The following is a 21,333-nucleotide window of genomic DNA, read 5'->3' on the forward strand; positions in this document are numbered from 1 at the left end:
TAAGATGTCATCTTGAGTATCTTTCTATTTTAGTCAACTCAGGAAATCTAGTCCCAAACCGGTCTTGAGCTAGATTTTTTTTTTTTTTTTTAATTTCAAAACCACTTTTGAAAATTGTTTCCCACTGGTCCTGCACAGAGCCCTGGGAGCCACAGAGAAACATTCCTCACTTACCGCCCCAATCCTGCATGACTCAGATATCCAGTAGTACCGCAAAAGACAGCATTCTAGTGCTGATCTAACTGCTACTCTTTTCTCATGTAGACAAGTCTTAACCCTGAAATACTATATTCAAATATGCAATTCTCTCAACAGCTCAGGATACCTGTAATTGCCTCTATCTCCCTGCTATTTGTCTCACTGTTCCGAGAACACGTCCAAAATTCGTACCCAGATGAATTCCCCTGACAGCATCTCCTCAGGACCATCAGACACATTTTATATCATATTATCTCCCAACTCCTTTCAAACCCATTTTCCATTTATGGTACTTGCTGTGCTACCTTTAGTATCTGCTATCATTTCCTCCGAAGAAAGTAATATACCTAAAGTGTTCAATCCTTTCATTTTCCATGGGACTCCTACACCCACCTAAGCTGCTCCCTCTACCTTCTAAGTACCTTGCCCAGGCTGTCCTCTCAGTCACATATAGTTGCTTTTATATTCTTCCCACTCAGCGTCCAATACCCTCCTCACCTCCCAAAAATAACCTCACTTCTAAGAGTACAATATCTGGGTTTTGACCTTTTCAAAACCAGTGTAAATATCGTTCTGTCAACACACATACTGCTTTTTACAGCTAAGAGGCAAAAATAGGTTCCAAATAACTTCTGCTACACAGACAGGTGAATGGTTTGAGCAGGCTGAAGGTTTTCCCCAGGACTCATTACTGGTTATTCTTTACCATGAAAAGGTTGACTCTGTTTATGTTTAGTTGAAACTAAAGCTCCCTAAAACATTAGAGGACTCTTCATTGGCCAGAGTTAACTGGAAAAAAAAAAAAAACCATAACAGGTCACAGACACACATACACACCCAATACCTAAAAACCAAAACTCAGAGTTTACCATAACCAAAGCCCAAATATAAGAAGTCACTGTCCAGGGGCACCTGGGTGGCTCAGTGGTTTAAGCCTCTGCTTCCGGCTCACATCATGATCTTAGGATCCTGGATCGAGCCCTGCATCAGGCTCTCTGCTCAGTGGGGAGCCTGCTTCTCCCTCTCTCTCTCTGCCTGCCTCTCTGCCTACTTGTGATCTCTCTCTCTCTGTCAAATAAATAAAATCTTTGAAAAAAAAAAAAAAAGAAGTCACTGTCCACCAATTAACAAGCATAAAATTTAAACACAAGCTCTATGCCAACCTACATTTACTAAGTCTTAGTTTAAAGTGGGCTTCAAGTCTATGCAATGCCCTATTGTTTCTGAAATATCTTCTTATTTATAAACAGAGGACTTTCTGGAAATTCCTACATAGATGCAACACAGCCATTTATGATCTGCTTTTCTTTTCCTTAACCTAAACTGTCTTTAAAAGTATAAACTTTGCTGGGCACCTGGGCGGCTCAATTGGTTAAGTGTCTTCCTTTGGCTCAGGTCCAGGGATCAAGCCCCACGTCAGGCTTCCTGTTCAGCGGGAAGTCTGCTTCTCTGTCCCCCCACCTCCACCCCCAGCTCACGCACTCTCTCTCAAGTAAATAAATAAAATCTTTTTTTAAAAAAAGTATAAACTTTGCTTCCACAAAGAGTGTTGGTAAAACCAGATACTCACACGCAAGGGAATGAAGTTGGACCTTACTTTACACCATATACAAAAATTAACTCCAAATGGATCAAAGACCTAAAATAACAGCTAAAATTATAAAACTCTTAGAAGAAACCATGGGGGGAAAGCTTCATGACGTTGATTTGCTCAGGCAACAAAAGTGAGACCTGAGATACAACTTATTAGCAAATTGAAAGAGCAGATATTTCATGAAATTTAGTGTTTGGCATCTAGATGTCAAAATCAGATTTATCCATTAGCATCTAAGGAAAAAATATATCCATTCTGAATTTAGACATAGAGTTCAAAGTACATTTTTATTCAATTACATTCTCAATTTGATCTAATAATAAGCTACTTGAGAACATAGTCCTGTGCTATTTTATTCAAAGCAAAAATCAAAGAAATAACTAAGTAACACCTTTACATAAAAGAGACATACTGAACTACATCAAAATTTAAAACTTCTGTACATCAAAGGACAGAACAAAAAGGCAGCCCACCAAAAGGGAGATTTTATACACACACACACACACACATGCAAGCCCTATATCTGATAAACAGTGAACATCAGAATATGTGAGAGAAAAAAACCTACAAATCAACAACAAAAAGACAAATGACCCAATTAAAATATTTCTAAATATTTCTCCCAAAATGGTATACAAATGACCAAAAAGCATATGAAAAATCTTTAACATCACTTATCATTAAGGAAATGAAAATTCCTTGAAAACCTCAAGATACCACCTCATACCCATTAGGATGGCTGCTGTCAAGAAACAACCAAACAAAAGAACAACAAAAGCCCAGTGTCAGTGAGGATGAGGAGAAACTCGAACTCTTAGATACTACTGATGGGCATGTAAAATGATGTAGCTGCTGTGGAAAACAGGGCTTCCAAAAATCAAACATGGAAGTGCCATTTCATCCAGCAATTCCACTTCTAGATACAGACAGCCAAAATAACTGAAAGCAGGGACTCAAACATATTTATATACCATATTTATTATGTACAGGCAGCATTATTTGCCACAGCCAAAAGGGGAAGGAACACAAAAGTCCAACAATTGATGAAAGGATAAACAAAATATGGTAGAACAGTATTCAGCCTTAAAAAGTAAGGAAATTCTGACACATGCTACAACATGGACAAATGCTATTCTAAGTGAAACAAGCCACTAACAAAAAGAAAAATACTATATGAGGCCACACACATGAGTGATCTAGAACAGCTAAATTCATAAAGCCAGAAAATAGAATGGTGGTTTCCAGGGACTGAGGGAAGGGAGACGGAGATGTGTTGTTCAATATAGTTTTAGTTTTGCAAGATGAAAACATTCTGGAAACTGGTTGCACAACAATGTGAATGTACTTGATAATACTGGACTATATACATTTAAAAATGGTAAAAATGATCAATTTTACATGGTATGTTTTAACACAATTTTAAGGTATAAACTTAATGGAATACTTCATACTAATAAATATTTGAAGAAAGAAGCATCTCAAGGTAATAGCCTTTACTTAGGAAACTATAGACACATTTTTATTTTAGATTAAGTAATTATGTCTCAATATTAACATGCACAGAATGCTATAGTTGTACATATCTTTTAAAGTAAAGGTATAATCTGTGCCCTTGATAATATCTAAAAAAAATAACACTTTGCACACAAGGTGTGCATTCCCTAAAATTAATAAATTTATAAGAATAATTACTAAAGAATGTACATGGTAATGAAAATAACTTCATATCAAAGGCTACTATTTCAGCTCATTTTAATACTCCCTTTCATTTGAGGGGTTCAAAGAGCTTCATAAAATCTCAGGACACTGTATTTTTTCTGTTTTAACCATGAATCACACAGCAAAACTTTCCTCACAAGGTTTACTGAAAAATGCTGGGCTGGGGCCCCTGGGTGGCTGTCTCAGTCAGTTGGGCTCCTGACTCTTAACTGCAGTTCAGGTCGTGAACTGAAGGCTCTGGGATAGAGCCCTGCATTGGGCTCTGTGCTCGGAGGCAGTCTGCTTGAGATTCTCTCTCTCTCCCTCTCTTCCTCTGCCCCTCCCCCACTACTTCCTTGCGCATGTGCGCTCTCTCTCTCTAAAATAAAAATTAAATAAATCTTAAAAAAAAAAAAAAAAAAAAACTGGGCCGGATGCTAAGTGAGCGCAGCACAGACCAGGGGCCTCCAATGCTTCCCCACTGCTCTTGACCATCCACAATTGAATAAGAGACCTGAGATACAACTTATTAGCAAATTGAAAGAGCAGATATTTCATGAAATTTAGTGTTTGGCATCTAGATGTCAAAATCAGATTTATCCATTAGCATCTAAGGAAAAAATATATCCATTCTGAATTTAGATATAGAGTTCAAAGTACATTTTTATTCAATTACATTCTCAATTTGATCTAATAATAAGAGAGAACATAGTCCTGTGCTATTTTATTCAAAGCAAAAATCAAAGAAATAACTAAGTAACACCTTTACATAAAAAAAAAAACACAAAGATGAGATAGAAATATGAATTTACTACCTTGGGAGTGTCAATCATTGACAGCTCCTGTAACATGCAGATTCCCAAACCCTTCCCCCTCCCATTCTGGTTCTGATATACTAAACGGGGACCTAATAATTTGAATTTTTTTTAATAAAGATTTTTATTTATTTATTTGACAGAGAGAGATCACAAGTAGGCAGAGAGGCAGGCAGAGAGAGAGGAAGGGAAGCAGGCTCCCTGCTGAGCAGAGAGCCGGACGTAGGGCTCGATCCTGGGACCCTGGGATCATGACATGAGCCAAAGGCAGAGGCTTAACCCACTGAGCCACCCAGGCGCCCCAATAATTTGAATTTTTAATGTGCATTTTTAACAAACACTCTAATAATATTTGGAGTAACAATGCAAAACACACCACCAGTAAGATGCAAATTACACTGGCTCAGAGGTATACCTTATAAGGAAGTTTAGATCTCATCTTATTGAACCTCATCAATACAGGAGCCCTTTCTACAATGCTGACAGATTGATTGATTGATTTTAATAAGAAAGAATATCAGCATTTATTTACATAGTCAAATAAACAGCACATGCTCCTCTGTAAGCTTATAAAAACATATTGCTTATTTTAACAATATTGCCATTGTTTGAAACCTAGAATCACCTCTTCTTAGGATCAGCTTTCAATACAGTGTATAAGCCTTCAAACACACAAATTATAAAAAGGAAAACTGTTTTCATTATATCACTGCACTGTCTGGTTTTTGATCAAAATTAGAGCCCCCCGGATTCACCACCTTAGCGCTAAAGGAGTTTCAACAACTTCCCAAACATGCCCCACAGGGTTAAGATTTGCCACCACAGAGAATGCCACCAGAGGATTAAGATGCTATTCCAAAAAATAAATAAATTTTAATGTTTTGAGTAGAGGACAGTCTCTCAAAAAAAAATGGTTTTGAACAAGATCATGTTGACTTGGATGTGTGAGCTCAAGTAGGCTTTTTTTAAAGGATGCTATTGAACATGACTAAATTCATATCAATAGTAGTAAGACATTACCTGTGATTGCTCTCTTCAGGAGCCTACTGCTGAGCTGTATTTGCTCTCTCCACTGTACCAGAGCGACAGAAAAGATTTCTCCAACACTGGGCACTTCTGGAAACTCCCAGAAGAAGGCTTCCAAGATCTGTGGAAAGAATTAAAAAAATATCCTGCTATCATTAAGAAACTAGGAAACCCAATCTAAGATCCTCAAGTTTGTCTCCCTTCCTTTTACTGCCATTTGTGGTTGCTGAGTGGGTTCTCCTCAGACTGCACTTAGCTTTATCATCAAGGAAATTAAAAGCAAAAAGTCCTGTCCCTGTGCTTTAATAAAACCACTTTTTTGCACCAAAAACATCACAAGAATTCTTTCAAGGCTGTTGGCTCTGAACCCCACCACTTCATCTTTTTTTTTTTTATGATTTATTTACTTATTTTAGAGAGAGAGGGAAGGGGGAGGGGCAGAGGGAGGGCAAGGAAATCCTCAAACAGACTCCCTGCTGAGCATGGAACCCCATGCAGGACTCGATCCCAGAATCCTGAGATCATGACCTGAGCGGAAACCAATAGTCAGATGCTGAACCAACTAAGCCACCAGGTGCCCCAACACCACTTCAAACCACACCAATGGGGACTAAGGAGGGCACCTGCCCTGATGAGCACCAGGGGTTATATGGAAGTACTGAATCACTGCACAACTTAAACTAATATAACACTGTATGATAGCTATACTTGAATTAAAATAAAATGAAAAAATATATATATGTATATATATATATATACACACACATACACATTCACACTTACACTTAAAACATGGAAACCATTTAAATGCCTAGTAACTGGGGAAGAGTTAAGTAAATTTGATATAACATAGTTTACTTAACCATCAAAACTTTTATGAGTTTATAATAAAATGGAAAATACCATTTATCATATAAAGAAAAAGCAGAGTACAATGTTGTAATTATATATAATCACAACTACTTATGCTAAAGCAAGAAATAAGATACAATTTGTTTCAATCAAGTTATAAGTATTAGGTAAACTATTTCCCCAACTTAGATGGGTTAAGGTGAGTAATTCAAGTCAGAGTGTAGTATAACAAATAGATCTTTTCAAAATCTCTGTGTAACAAGGATGAACCACCCATGAATGCAATAATTTTTCTGCAACAGTCCAATATATTAAAAGATGGTTTCCTAGAATGACTGTCAGAGGTTTTTGTGTGTTTGACCTACAGGTGCCTCAAAGGCTTAGAAGGTAATACCTTTTCTTGTAACAAATATTTCAAGAAAGCGGAAAAAAAATGGGGGTGTCTTGGGAGGAAGACCTCAGCGTGACCTAAACCTCTAAAACCAGGCACAGTGGCGGTAATGACCAGGCAGAAGAAGAGTGAATATGAGACTAAAGAATAAAAGGTAACATTTTCCATACAAATAAATCAATTCTTCATATCCTTAAAAGGAGATAGCAGGTCTAAAATGGAGTCACTAGTGCTAAATCCTGTCAGCAAACCAAGACTTAATACCTAACCTAATTGCATTTCAACCCGCCACAATCCCCTCAGGAATGTGACCTTTAGCCAGTCAACATGGAATTAGCTGAATGAGCACCACCGAGATAATCCACCTAATAGACCCCTTCCATCTCCCTTAGGAAGACAAACTTGCCTGAAACAATGCATTCTTTGCTAATAATTTCCATTTTCCACACCCTTTCTGCCTTTAAAAACCCTTCTTCTTGAACAGCTCTGTGAAGTTCCTTTCTATTGCGATGGGATCCTGCCCAATTCATAAATCAGTGGAATAAGGCTACTTTATCTTCAAATTTATTCAGTTGAATTTCTGTTGTTTAAAACTACCAAAAATTTGGGGTGCCTGATTGGCTCGGTGGTTGAGCATTCAACTCTTAATTGGGGCTGGGGTCATAACCTCAGGGTCATGAGATCCACGCTGAGTGTGAAGACTGCTTAAGATACTCTCTCACTCCCTCTCCTTCTGCCCCTCCCCGTGCAGCCCCACCCCTAGCTGGGGTGTACAATCTTTTTCAAAAAAAATTTTCTTCACTCTAATCGATTAATCATTTATTAAGCATCTGGGACATCACAGTTAAATTCATAATCACTTGTCAGGCAATTTCATCACATGAGGTTTTACAAAGAATGGAATGCTACTTTCTCCATAATCCCATGTGAACAGTTTTATCATCATGTACGGGAGAGATAGAGGCTCTTCTACGGCCTCTTAAGAATTACAGATTGCTTCCAGATGCTTTACAGGTGATTTTGAACCTTTCTTCATCCTGTGACTGCTGAATTATGAAAGGGCATCTCTAATTCATGAAAAATACTTCTCTCATCTTAGTGTCCATTATCATATACTCTCCACTTACACTCAACATTTTGAGGCGCTCACACATACACTTTTACTTAGGTAATAAGGCATCGCTGTGTATCGATGAGTGCTTTACTGAGAACCACTTCTATTTTACCATCATGATTCCCTGGCAGCAACACTTCAGGACTCCAAAGGAAGCCAAGTCCTTTAACAGTAATACAGAGAATGACATCAAAAGCAAGGTTAAACAGAACTCAAGTAAACTGAAAGGACTCTTTTAAAATTCACTGGGTCTTGATAGTTCTCTTGGTTGTCATCTCATTTAAAAACAAAATATTTCTCCTACTAAAAAGAGGGTGGGGTTGACTGAGTTAACAACTCAGTCACACTCAAATCTCTGCTCAGGCAAGTACTCTCCTTTGAACAAAATGTCCTACCTCCATATAATAAAATCAAACTCAGGCTCACACTCCTGTGTGACAGCGATGTCACATCCCTAATTTCAACAAAAGAACAAAATCTAAACTTCATTTCCAGATGGCATGAATTCAATGAATTTAGACCTCTGCTGTGCTGAGTTCAGAAACCTGTTAATAGACAGGAATACACAAAAAGTATTAGCAAAACCACTAAATGAATATGGCAAGGGGTAGGGATGGATAATTAATACCTACATCATAAATCTCTCCCTATAATCAGTAAAACAGATGCAGGAATTTACACAGGAGGTGTGGATTTATCCATAGCACTATATTAATTGACCTCTGTTATAATCAAGTGCTTTCCTGCAAGGTAATTAAATCGATCAATCAAAACAGAAGTCTCTAAAAGTTCAACAAGTTCATTCCAACACATGCAACTGACTATGAGCTAATTATTGAATAATTTCATTCTCCAAAAGAGCTGATCTGAGATAGATTATATTCACATGTGGACACTGTAGAGCAGAACAAAATGTTCTATGTGGTCTTATAATCCTTCACTGATTCCATTAAGCATATAATAACTCAGCCTTAAAATGGATGCACTTAAACCCAATCCCTGAATTCATAGATGATAAAAATGAAGTACAAGAGGCAAAGGAGCCTGTTCAAGAGGGAATAGCTGGAAACTGTGAAGACAGAGGTAGGTCCCATATCTTCTGAGCCACAACGATGTTATCTTCTCCACATTAAGCTCACAATTCCTCAAACTATACTATCCATTAAGTTGATCTTATTCCTTTCCGTTACCAGCAAAACTTTTTTTTTTATTAACATATAATGTATTATTTGTTTCAGGGCTACAGGTCTGTGATTCATCAGTCTTAACAATTCACAGCGCTCACCATAGCACCTACCCTCCCCCATGTCCATCCCCCAGCCACACCATCCCTCCCACACCCCTCCACTCCAGCAACCCTAAACCTTTGGGAAAAGTTGAAACCCATTAAGCTTCAATCTTCAATTTCCATTCAATCAATCCCTGAGATTCTGCATTAGATACATAGAGTCTCCTCTTTACCCAAGAAACCCAGTATAAGTTGGATGACTTTTGGAAGGTCTTAACCCAGAAATAAATTAGTGAGTTGCAGCATATCCCAGAGGAAGAAAAACAGGCAGGGAGAGAGGACAGGCATCTTAGGAATGAATCAAAAAAACAAGTTTATTAGAATGAATAATGAAGGTGAACAAAACCAAAATCTAAGTATTAAAGTGCTGTTTCCCAAAGTGACAACTACTCAAAGGTCGCTTCTTAAAGAGGGAAAAAAATAAAAAAGGAGTAACCATTGCTGTTCAAAGTTCTGCATTCAAATAAATTTGGAAAACATTGCATTCTAAATATCCCTCTTGAATATTCACAAAGCACATTATGTGTATTAAGGCTCCAAGAAAATCTGGGGAAAGAAGCCCGCTCAGTTTTAATCGAACGTTCCCGAATCTTATTTGACATCTTTGGTTTGAGGAGCTTGTACTGACATCCTCCAAGAAACATACTTCAGGAAGTACATACAGCATTTTTGATGAATAATATGAGTATGACCCTCATTAAGCAGCATTTATAGTGAGATAGGCTTCCTCTTCCAGAACCAACTGTTAAAAATCAACTCATGAAATAAAAGAACCCTGTAATTATAATGGAAATAACCACCACCAACAATGTGTCATAAGTGCTAAGTGCAAGGCACTGTGCTAAATGAAATTTTTTTTGAGAAGTGGTGGGGGTGTATTCAAATTCAAATTACACTCCCCAGAAGCTGTATCTATTCATAAACAAGCAAACATTTTAACACAAATAAATATATTATATACACTGTTCTGTACCTTACATTTTTCACCAAACATATACCGGCAATTTTTCCAAAACAATACATAAAGAGATTCACTGATATTTTTTATGATTGCGCAGTTTCTAACATCCAGATGTAACAGTGTTTTTATTCAGTTGCTGTGGAGGAGTATTTCAGTTGTTTCCAATCTTTAACCATTATAAACACTCCTACAATAATTATCTTGTATATAAATCATTTTCTCATGCATGTAATATGCATGTGCATGTAAGATACATTTATACTATACAGGAATATATAGTATATCTCGGAGAACATATTCATATCTAGGATAAATTTCTAGAACTGAAGTTCCTAGTCAAAACATAGAAGATTTTTCATATGATAGATTTCAGTGGGCCAGATGGCCCACTAAAGGGGCTACTGTGTTGCATTCACGCCCTTTACAGGGTAGGTTATAAACCCATCTAATAGTGGTAAATGATACCTCCACGTAGCTGTCACATGCAAATCTCCTTTAATGAGTGGAGTGTAAAAGCCAAAGCCACAGTCATTTCCCTTCCAGAAGGCTATTTGTATCCTTTGTCCGTTTGTCTACTGAAGGGCTGGACTTCTCAGGGATTTGTAGGAACTCTTTATTAGAAAAATCAGTCCCCCTTTGTGATATGAAAAGCAAACATTCTCCCCAATTTTCTTGTTCTTTTGGTTTCCTTATGCAGGATTTTTTCAGTTGGGTTTTTTGTGGGGGGGGGGGGTAATATGATCAAAGCCATCTCTTTTATGGCTTCTCAGTTTTCTGTCTTACTTAGAAAGAACCTATGTACTCCAAGATTATAAAATAAGTTTCTCATGCTGCCTTCTAGAACTTATTTTTTAAATATCTGTTTTATATAGGTTTTGGCTTAACATTTGAGGTCCTGCTCTAAACAGATTTTTCACTCCAAATGGCTACCTGCTTATTGCACTATTTATTGAACAGAGCATCTTTCCCTAATTAATCTGAAAGGTCATCTTTATCATATGCTAAATATGGTATTTGGTAATACCAATGTTTCAATTATTATAGCCTTACAATATGTTTTGTTTTTGTAAATGGGCTCCACACCCAGCATGGAGCCCAAAGTGGGGCTTGAACTCACAACCCTGAGATCAAGACCTGAGGTGAGACCAAGAGTCAGATACATAATCGACTGAGCCACCTAGGTACCCCACTTTACAATGTGGAGTTTGGGTTTTTTTTAAAGATTATTTATTTATTTATTTGACAGAGAAAGAGAACAGAGGGAGCAGCAGAGGGAGAAACAGGCTCCCCGCTGAGCAGGGAGCCCAATGCAGGATCCCAGTACCCTGAGATTATGACCTGAGCTGAAGGTAGAAGCTTAACTGCCTGAGCCACCCAGGTGCCCCTACAATGTGTTTTAATGGTTTTTTCAGAGTTGTCCTGGCTATACATGCTTATTTTCCCATGTGAACACAGAATACATTTGTTTAGTAACCCCCACCAAAAAAAAATTTTTTTTAATCCTCTTGTTATTTTCACTGGAACTACATCAAACACACACATTTATTTAAGGAGAACTAGCATCTCTATATTCAAGAATAGGACAGGCCTTTTCGTATCTTTTCTGTATCCCTCGGGAGCATTAAGTGCCTTCATATACATTGTATATATTTCTTAAGTTTATTCTTAGGTATTTTATCCTTTTTTATGCTAATGATCTTTTGTTCCACTATTTCTTCAAATTCATTATTGTTGGTATATATGAAAGCTATAGATGTCGAGAAACTGTCTTGGTATCCAGACATATAGTATCTATAAAATTAGTTTGTATTCTAGTCATATATTCCTATCATTTGCAAGTAATATTTATTATTACCTTTTATACCTTTGTAACTTTATTTTCTTTCTCTTGTCCAACTATCTTGACTTGTGATTCCAAAACAGCACTAATAAACAGTAAAAAATAGTGGACATTCCTATTTTGCTCCAGACTTCCATGGGGATGTTCTCAAATCTCCTATTAAGCCTAAAATGGTTTTTGGCTTGAGACAGACATACCTTATTTTGCTAAGGATATTTTCCTCCTCTATTTTGAGGGATTTTTAGATCAATAGATGATATTGAATTTTTTCAGATGGCTTTTCCATAAAAACACGATTTTTGTTACTGATAGACTTAAAAAGATAATGAACGCCATGTCACCGAATCCTTCTTGCATTCCTAAGACAATCCTCATATATTATGGTGTATTATTCTTTTAATGTGTGCAAAGTACATACTAATTGTGTTTTCTCACTCCATTCTGTAAGCAACCCAACCAGCTGGGTGCCACCATCATAGCTGCTCTAGCCCTCGCTCATGGGTCTCCTGCTCTCCTCTGCACTGCTCCTCAAACACACCATCTGGCCTCAGGGCGGGGGCAGCACCTGCCAGACCTGCTGTTCCCTGAGATCTCCTCTCCCCGGATTCCTGCATATATCATTCCCTTCCCCATTTATGTCTCTGCTTCCAAGGTCACCTCGGTACAGGGGTGCCCCTATCTGCCCCACATAAAACAGAAAGAAACCACCTTCTAATCGTGTCATTCCATCCCCATTTTTCATTTTTCCATGGAGCAACTGTTTCTGTCTAAAGTTGATTTCATTTCTATTAATTCATATTCCATTTCTCCCTGTAGAATATAAGCTCCAGAAATGCAGGGGTTGTGTCTGCTTTGATCAGTGCTAACTGATCAGTGCTGACTTCCCAGCACCAAGAACAGGCCTGGTACATAGAAATTACTTAACATCCAGTGACCACATGAATGAATGAATGAATGAATGAATGAATTTATTTAAGTAATCTCCACACCCAAAGTGGGGCCCAAGCTCACGACCCGGAGATCAAGAGTAGCGTGCTTCACTGACTGAGCCATCCAGGCACACCCATGAATACCCATTTGATGGACAGGAAACTAAAGCTTAAAGAGACCATGTAACTAAAATCACACAGTGGCCAGCCTATCTTTCAATTCCCTACCCTTAACCATTAAAACAAATGACCGGTGATTTGAGGCATAGAAAATGCTCATATAATTTATTTATTTTTTATTTATTTATTTATTTTTAACCCTCAGATACTCCAATGTGTATTTCCTAAAAACTCTTACATAACCATAGTACAGTTCTAAAGATCAGGAAATAAACATCAATAAAACAACACGGCAATCTGCAGGTAACATTCAAATTTTGCCAACTGTCCCAACAATGTCTATTATGACAAAAGAAAACTCTGGATCATGTACTGCATTCAGATGTCATGTCTTTGGAACAGTTCCTTCATCTTTCTTTTATTTCCTTCAATCATTGTCTTTCACACCTTTGACCTTTATGAAGAGCACAGGCTAGCTATTTGGTAGGAGGGCCTTCAGTCTGGGTTTATCTCTGGTTTCTTTTTAATTAGATTCACATAAGCATTTTGGGTAGAAACTCACAGAAACTTTGGGTCGGACAAATGCTGGAGGTATTAAATTGATCACTGGGTTAAGATGATATCAGCTCGGGTTTTCTGCTGATGATCCGCCTGCGAGAAGTCCTCTGATATAAAGTAGGCAGGATGGAGAATGTTTACCGGTGAGCTGCAGACCATCTGCTCATATCATCTTATGAACACTAAAGCACAAGTTACTGACTCCATTGAAAGAAGCAAACTGTAGAGTCCCTATATGAGATAAGCAAAAGAAACAGAAGATGGTCTCCAGAGAATTCCTCTTGGTGGGAATGCAAGCTGGTGCAGCCCCTCAGGAAACAGTATGGAGGTTCCTCAAAAAGGTAAAAACAGAGCTACCCTATGACCAAGCAATTACACTACTGGGTATTTACCCAAAAGATACAAATGTAGTGATCTGAAGGGGTATGTGCACCCCAATGTTTATAGCAGCAGTGTCCATAGTGACTAAACTATGGAAGAGCCCAGAAGTCCACCAACAGATGAATGGTTTAAAAAGATGTGGTATATATATATATATATATATATATATATATATACACACACACACACACACACACACAATGGAATATTACTCAGTCATCAAAAGAAATGAAATCTTGCCATTTGCAACAACATGGATGGAACTAGAGGGTATTATGCTAAGTGAAATAAGTCAATCAGAGAAAGACAATTATCATATGATTTCACTTTTATATGGAATTTAAGACAGGGGATCATAGGGGAAGGGAGAGAAAAATAAAACAAGATGAAATCAGAGAGGGAACTGAACCATAAAAGACTCTTAACCATAGGAAACAAACCGAGGGTTGCTGGAGGGGAGAGGGGTGGGGGATGGGATAACCAGGCATGAAGGAGGCCCTGTGATGTGATGAGCACTGGGTGGTGTGTGCAACTGATGAATCATTGAATTCTACCCCTGAAACTAATAATATGTTAATCAACTGCATTTAAATTAAAAAAAAAAAAAAAAAAGAAAAGAAAGAAAATCATGGGCATTCTACTGCAGCAGCGCTCTTCTCTCAATACCTATGAACCTCACACAGCAAGCATCCTGAAGCTCTGACCTTCTTCCATACATGTCTTTGGACATCCAGAAAATTAAAACAGGATGCCTCAGGGCCAAATGCCATTAAACACGTGTTTACTACCAGTGCTGGCATATATGAGTACTAGAAGGGCACTCGCTCCACAGACTAGCCGTTTTATGGCCAGGACAGACACCAGGGATGTGGCTTTGAAAAAATGATTTGCTCTCTCAAAGTCTAAGAATCCTTTTTGGTTTTAAGGCAATTTATAAGTAAGTATACTTCATGTTCGTTCCCTCTTCTACCACTGGGACACTTTCTTGAACAAACTTGAGGCCAAAAACAAAATTTCACAAATCTCCATTTCTATTAAACAGCGTCTTCAACTTTTTTCAGAATGCAGTCAAATTCTGTATTTTAGAACTGTGGAGCCGATCCAACGTCGCAATGTGTCCCATTTAATTCCATCAATGTAAAGCATAATGAGCAAAGATTGAGCTAGTGAGGCATAACTAAATGTTTTGAACCTGTGAATTTAAAAAGCAAGGCTCATTTATGTTTTTTCTAAATAGTAAATAAAATCATCTTCCAACATTGCACTATCAAATTACAATCATTTTTCCAGCAGCACACACTTGAGGAATGCCACAAAAGGACTTTTCTAACAGTTCGTTCTATTGTTGTCTGTAACCTCCTAAATATTTCTCTCATTGGCTTCTATTCAAAGATAAATGGAAGGCAGTAAAATTTATGGAAAATGTATTCAACTGCTTAAAATACATCAAGCAAAAGGAAAAAGATTTTAGAGCTGTATTATGAGTTCTGAAATGATAGCTCCTCCACTCCGTCGTGGCTTCAACGAGCGCTAACAAAACGGGACTGCTCCCGTTCCAAATCCCCTCCGACACCAAGCTCAGATCTCCCACCTCGAGTTCTCACCTTGGTCAAGGCCAGAATAAACAGCTGTCCTTCCCCTTTCCACACAACGTCACTTTGTAGGCCACAAATACAAGCTTTCATGCTGGGAGGAAGTTCCAGGGCACTGGACAAACTCCGGCTCTCTTCAACCAGCCCGCGGAGTATCCCCTTGCCTCTCTCGGATGTTCAGAGAGGGAAAGGAGGAAAAGGACCTTTCTGTACAACTGGAAAGTGTAACCAGAGAAGTCTGCCATTTAAGCAGCTCACAGAAAGGTAAAATACAACTCTGGTTAAGGTTTCAAATTTAGCTCTGAAAATTGTACACTAGCACTTGACCAACATGTTGCAGGATTTTAATGAAATAAGATTATGAAAGTGAAATCGATTGAAGTCTATTTTTACATTTCATGGGCCAAAAAAGAGCCATGAAAGAATTTTTTAAAGTAACATTTAAAAGACACCATACTTTATAAAATTAAGTTAAAAAAAAAAAAAAAAAAGACAATTGTGCCAGTTCAGAAATGCCTTAGAATAGGGAAGTGAGGGAGTCTAAAAGCATTAACTATAAAAAGAGAAGCCAGAGTATTAAATTTAAAGAGAGAGAGAGAGATTAGCATTGAGAAAAATTCACCTTAATAAAAATCAGCTTAATATAAGAAAATAATTTATTCACCTTGCAAAATACTATTTCATTTTATTTAGTCCTTTCTCTAAGAATTCTAGAGATCTTTCTAAGTATTGTCTACTTAATCCCTCATTTACCAGTATAAAAGGAAAAGGCACTGCTATTCCACTTGCAAACATGCAAGAGATTTCAGTAACAAAGAAAAAGAGAGAGAGAGATAAAGTTTCAGGAAACTTCAAAGGAAAGAAGACAGGAAGTAACCTCTTTCTGGCTTGGCGTCTGGGGAGGAGATGTGGCTGAAACATACAATAAAGACAGAAATAGGGGCACCTGGGTGGCTCAGTCAGTTGGGTGTCTGCCTTCAGCTCCAATCATAATCTCAGGGTCCTGGGATCAAGCTCTGTGTGGGGCTCCCTGCTCCACAACGGGGAATCTGCTTCTCCCTCTCCCTCTGCCGCTCCCCCTGCTTGTGCTCTCTTTCTCTCTCTGTGTGTCAAATAAATAAATAAAATCTTTAAAAAAAAAAAGACAGAAATATATATAATACAGGACTGGCTTAAGTAAGCAAACAGATCTGGAATTTTCTTATAGGAAAAGTAAGTTTGGCAGAATCTGTTTACACTCCAGCGTCCAAAAATATCTTTTTTATATCAAATTATATCAACTGCATGTTTTATAATCCTTAGAAACAGACCAACATGGGGCATCACCACTCACATTTCTTTCTTTGAGTCTTAGAAGCAAGAAATGTTCAGAAGTATGAAAAAAATGCTAACCTTAATATGAAATCCCCAACAGAGAACACTAAAACAAAGTGAGACGAGTTGCCACAAAAAAAATAGAGCAAGAGGAAAAGATTCCACCATTTTTGGAGGCAGGCTCAGAACGGAAAGAGCAATAAACATCCTTTGCAGTCACAGGGCACCTTGTACATGGCTTTCTTAATATTTATGTTTTTATCCTCCTGGGAGGCTGCGATCTCCTTGAAGGCAAGAACCTGGCTTTATATCAGCCTGGCCTATAGCCACTGAATTCAAATAAATGAACCAAATGTCAAGTCAATTAACCTTTCTTAAATTCTCTGGACAGAAAATATTCACAGCATTTGTATTATGCAAATTTTATCTCTATTAAAACAATACCAAAAAGATCGTGGCCTTAAACACACGTCAAAAGTCAACTGGCAAGGAAAAGCCTTGTTTCGATTATTAAGGCAAAGCAATTTTTCTAAGTTTTATTTCCAGTGCCATTAACATAGAGTGTGATACGAGCTTCAGGTGTGCGATATAGTGACTGAACACTTCCACACAGCAGCGGACGCTCACCACATGTGTCCGTCTTCATCCCCATCACCTGCTTAACCCCTCCCCCTCTCCTCTGGTAACCATCAGTTGGTTCTCTCTCGTCAAGAGTCTGTTTCTTGCTTTGCCTCTTCCTTTTGTTTGCCCGTTTGTTTCTTAAATTCCACAGGAGTGAAATCATACAGTATTTGTTGCCAAGGCAAAGCTATTTTGAAGTCAGAACCTAAGTCACTGGACTCTAACGTAAAGGCAGTATGCTTTACAATGAACAGTAAGCTTTTTAAAATTAACCCTCCATACGTCCAGAGTCCTTAACTGTCCAGACAGGTGAATACACAACCTCAAAATACTCATCCGGTTATAGATGTTTCTAGGTCAGGTGACTGGCCTGCCGCTGAAACTAATTTACCTCCTTTATGTTGACACGAACAGATTGTGTCCACTGTACAAAGCACAGATTCAGAGTGCTGGGTGGGTTGGTTTGTTTTTCTTACAAGAATCCACGGTAAAAGGAAATTCAGGGAAATCTAGAGGCCTGCTTTCCTTCATGCTCCCTCCTATCCTCAAGTAATTCAATCTTCTTTGCCTCTTCCAAGAAATGTCAAGTCGGTCTATTTGGAATAAGCTCCTGGAGGTCCTGAGCCTAGAACGTGCCCCTCGCCTCCCTTAATCTCCTCAGTGTCTGTACTCACTAACTTCCCTGAGGTCGAGAAATCAGAAAATCTCATTCAAGTAAAAAAGGTGATCTTGGTGGTGCCTGGGTGGCTCAGTGGATTAAAGCCTCTGCCTTTGGCTCAGGTCATGATCCCAGGGTCCTGGGATGGAGCCCTGCATCGGGCTCTCTGCTCAGCGGGGAGCCTGCTTCCTCCTTTCTCTACCTCTCTGCCTACTTGTGATCTCTGTCTGTCAAATAAATAAAGTCTTTAAAAAAAAAAAAAAAAAAGGGGTGATCTTGGAGTACAGCGCTCTGTCTTTGAAAAGTAAAGTCTACACCAGCCAGCATCTGGGGCAATGAACTAACATTGTGGCCACTGTCTCTGCCCCACAAAATAAAATCCTGGAGCAAAATAACACAATGTGGCCACAGACCAAGGAAGGAAAATGAAAACCTCAAATAGAAAGAGGCAGAGGGCAAAGATATTATTAATTACTGAGTCTAAACTCCTCCTACTGACATTGGTGAGTTGAAAAATGAAGAACTTTCCATGATCAATCGGGTCTCACTAGACAGACGCTTTTAAGACTGCTAGGAGGGAACCCGCTCCTCTGTATTCTCACCACTATTCAACAAATCATACATGTACCACCCCTCCAATTAATACAGATATCCAATGACAAAAAGGTGTAAATGACATTAATATGCATATCTGTGATAGAAATATGGAGTCATGAGCTCAGAGGGAAAGTCTAAGTGACATGAATATGCACGTTCCTGATAGAAATAGGGAGTCACCTACTTAAAGTTAATTGTCATAATCAAACCTCTGACTTTGAAAGAAAGAACCACCACTCCACCTCACTAATGCCTTATCTACCCGCCCAAGGCCAGGGAACTGAAATTACTGACACCTTGATGTCCTTCGCAGTGACCCTACTGAAGTGAAAGAGTAATTCAACTCAGAATAAGAATCTTTATAAGACGTTTTCAAAGCCCAAATAGTCCTGGCCCTAATGTGCTGGCCCTAAGCCTTCAGTACAGACGCCTTTTACACGTCTGCCTGCCTCAACATACAGAATCTCATGACTGACTGAACGGCAGACACAACGCACTTACAAAATAAAAGCACATTCAATACCCACATATACAGCTTTCTTTTCTACACCATTAGACAAAAGCACAAGTGGAAAAAGTGAGGCACTGACTTTTAGCTTAAACACAAATGGAATGACCCTACCACATGTTACTTAAAAATGCAAAGCACCATCACAAGTTCATTTGTCACTTAGAGAAATCGCTGTGGTTTTAGGATGGGAATTCATTTATGAGACGCTCTTAGCACAGTTCTCCCCTAACCTTCCCTTCTCAATTTATCTTACATTTGCTGCTCTTCCACAGCAAATTTTTTATGTGCAATGTTACGGCTGTGTAGTGTAAGTTACAAGGTCACCAGTCTTTGAAGCCCAGAGAACATTCTAATGGAAAGGACGTGATGTTACCAGCTGCCGAGAACTTGACCTCTCCTGACCCAACATGCTAAAGAGACAGGATCAGGTAGGATTTTCTATGGTCTTTATGAAGGAGGAAACAAGAGGGGCTGGGGCCAGCTTCCATTTGACTGTGAAGTGGGGACAGGAGAGCCACACAATTTTTGTTTGAAAATAAGGAACTGCAAAAAAAGAAATCCACAATTTTAACATGATCCATTTACTTTAGAGAAAGAATAGTGATTTTAGATGCACCAAAACAACCAGTCTTTTTATCCATTGTGAGCTTTTGAGACTAGTCTAGGCATCATCCAAGTGTCTTCAGAAGTAACCAGAGCATGAGCCAGTGGGCGTGTCCAATGCCTTGAGCTGACGGGTAAAACCTAGTGATAATTTCATGCTTTTCTCTAAGCCTCAGGGCCATCAACAGGGATAATATCTTCCTGCTCTATATACTCCCCACAATCAAACCTTTTAAAGAAACTGTATCTGGGGTACCTGGATGACTCAGTCATTAAGTGCCTGCCTTCGGCTTAGGTCATGGTCCCAGGGTCCTGGGATCAAGCGCCGCATCAGGGTCCCTGCTTAGCGGGAAGCCTGCTTCTCCCTTTCTCATGCCTGCTTGTGTTCCCTTTCTGGCTGTGCCTTTCTCTGTCAAATAAATAAATAAAATCTTTTTAAAAAATAAAAAAGAAACTATACCTGAAACTACTCAATTAGTATGCACCCTACCTCCTGCCCAGAGACAGAAAATCATAATTATACAAGTAAAGAACTAGTGTCACTACACTTGATATACTTGAGGAGACCACAAGGCAGGCTACACTAGGACTGCCAATCCCCCTGAGAACTCTTCCACCTCAAATGGCTGCAAACCTTGTGAAGATTTCTTACAACTATTATCCCACAGCAGCTAAAGCAAGAGTTATTCAGCTTTTTGGAGGGGAATAGATCCTTTCCAGAATCTGATGAAAGCTACAGACCTGCCACTCACTAAAACTCATATCCATACACAAAAGGAAATCTTATTTTTCTGATCTCAAGGGTGGTTCTTGAATCTTACATTAGGAATCTCCAGCTGCGGGCTTCTGAAGGACTGCCTAGCTCATCAGAAAGACACAAGAGGAAGGGAACGGGTTTGCAGTGTGAAGGCAGATACGATGATTATAATTATGTATGTGCTGCTTTGGGAATCCTCCAACAAACCCTCACCAGAGACATGAAACTAAAATGCTTGAATGACCTCAGTAGTATCCAAATGAATGAGGCCCTGGTTGGTCCAGCAGAAGATCATTCCATTTCGTAAACAACCAAATTTCCTAACATGTAAAACATAGTGTTCATATACATCGGACGGAAGTGGCTGCTTCCAAACTCCCACCTAAAAGTTACCAAGGGGTGGTAATCTAATTGGCAACCAGAGCTAGGATACTTGTTTTGAAGACAAAGTTGCTGAGGACTTCATATAAGATGGAGAAAACATCAAATGTTCACCAAAGCATTATAGATGGTGGGGGTACAGGGGAAGCAGTGTTAAAATAACCCCATGGGGGGGCAACTGGATGACTCAGTCTGTTAAGCGTCTGCCTTCAGCTCAGGTCATGATCCCAGGGCCCTGGGTTCAAGCCCCACATCAGGCTCCCTGGGGAGCCCACTTCTCCCTCTCACTGTCTCTCTGCCCTCCACTCTCTGCTTGTGCTGTCTGCTCTCTCTTGTGCTCGTTGGCTCCCTCTCTCTCCCTCTCTCTCTAATAAATAAATAAAATGTTTTTTTAAAGAAAGAAAGGGACATAAACAGGGGAAGTAGAAGAGGGAGAAGCAGGCTTCCCGCTAAGCAGGGACCCTGATGTGGGGCTCGATCCCAGGACTCTGGGACCATGACCTGAGCCGAAGACAGACACTTAATGACTGAGTC

General features: G+C 38.9%; 1 protein-coding gene across 3 annotated transcripts in view; it reads right to left on the minus strand.

The window, feature by feature from the left end:
* The window catches only part of FHIP1A (FHF complex subunit HOOK interacting protein 1A), a 235,112-nt gene that overhangs the window by 156,216 nt on the left and 57,563 nt on the right, over window positions 1–21,333 (minus strand). For all 3 annotated transcript variants that reach the window (XM_059175474.1, XM_059175482.1, XM_059175466.1), the window contains exon 2: window positions 5,326–5,452. The gene's annotated coding sequence lies outside the window, so the exon portion shown is untranslated. The remainder of the gene's footprint in view (window positions 1–5,325; window positions 5,453–21,333) is intronic.

The sequence above is a fragment of the Mustela lutreola genome, chromosome 1 (genome assembly GCF_030435805.1).
Source record: "Mustela lutreola isolate mMusLut2 chromosome 1, mMusLut2.pri, whole genome shotgun sequence".
NCBI lineage: Eukaryota > Metazoa > Chordata > Mammalia > Carnivora > Mustelidae > Mustela > Mustela lutreola.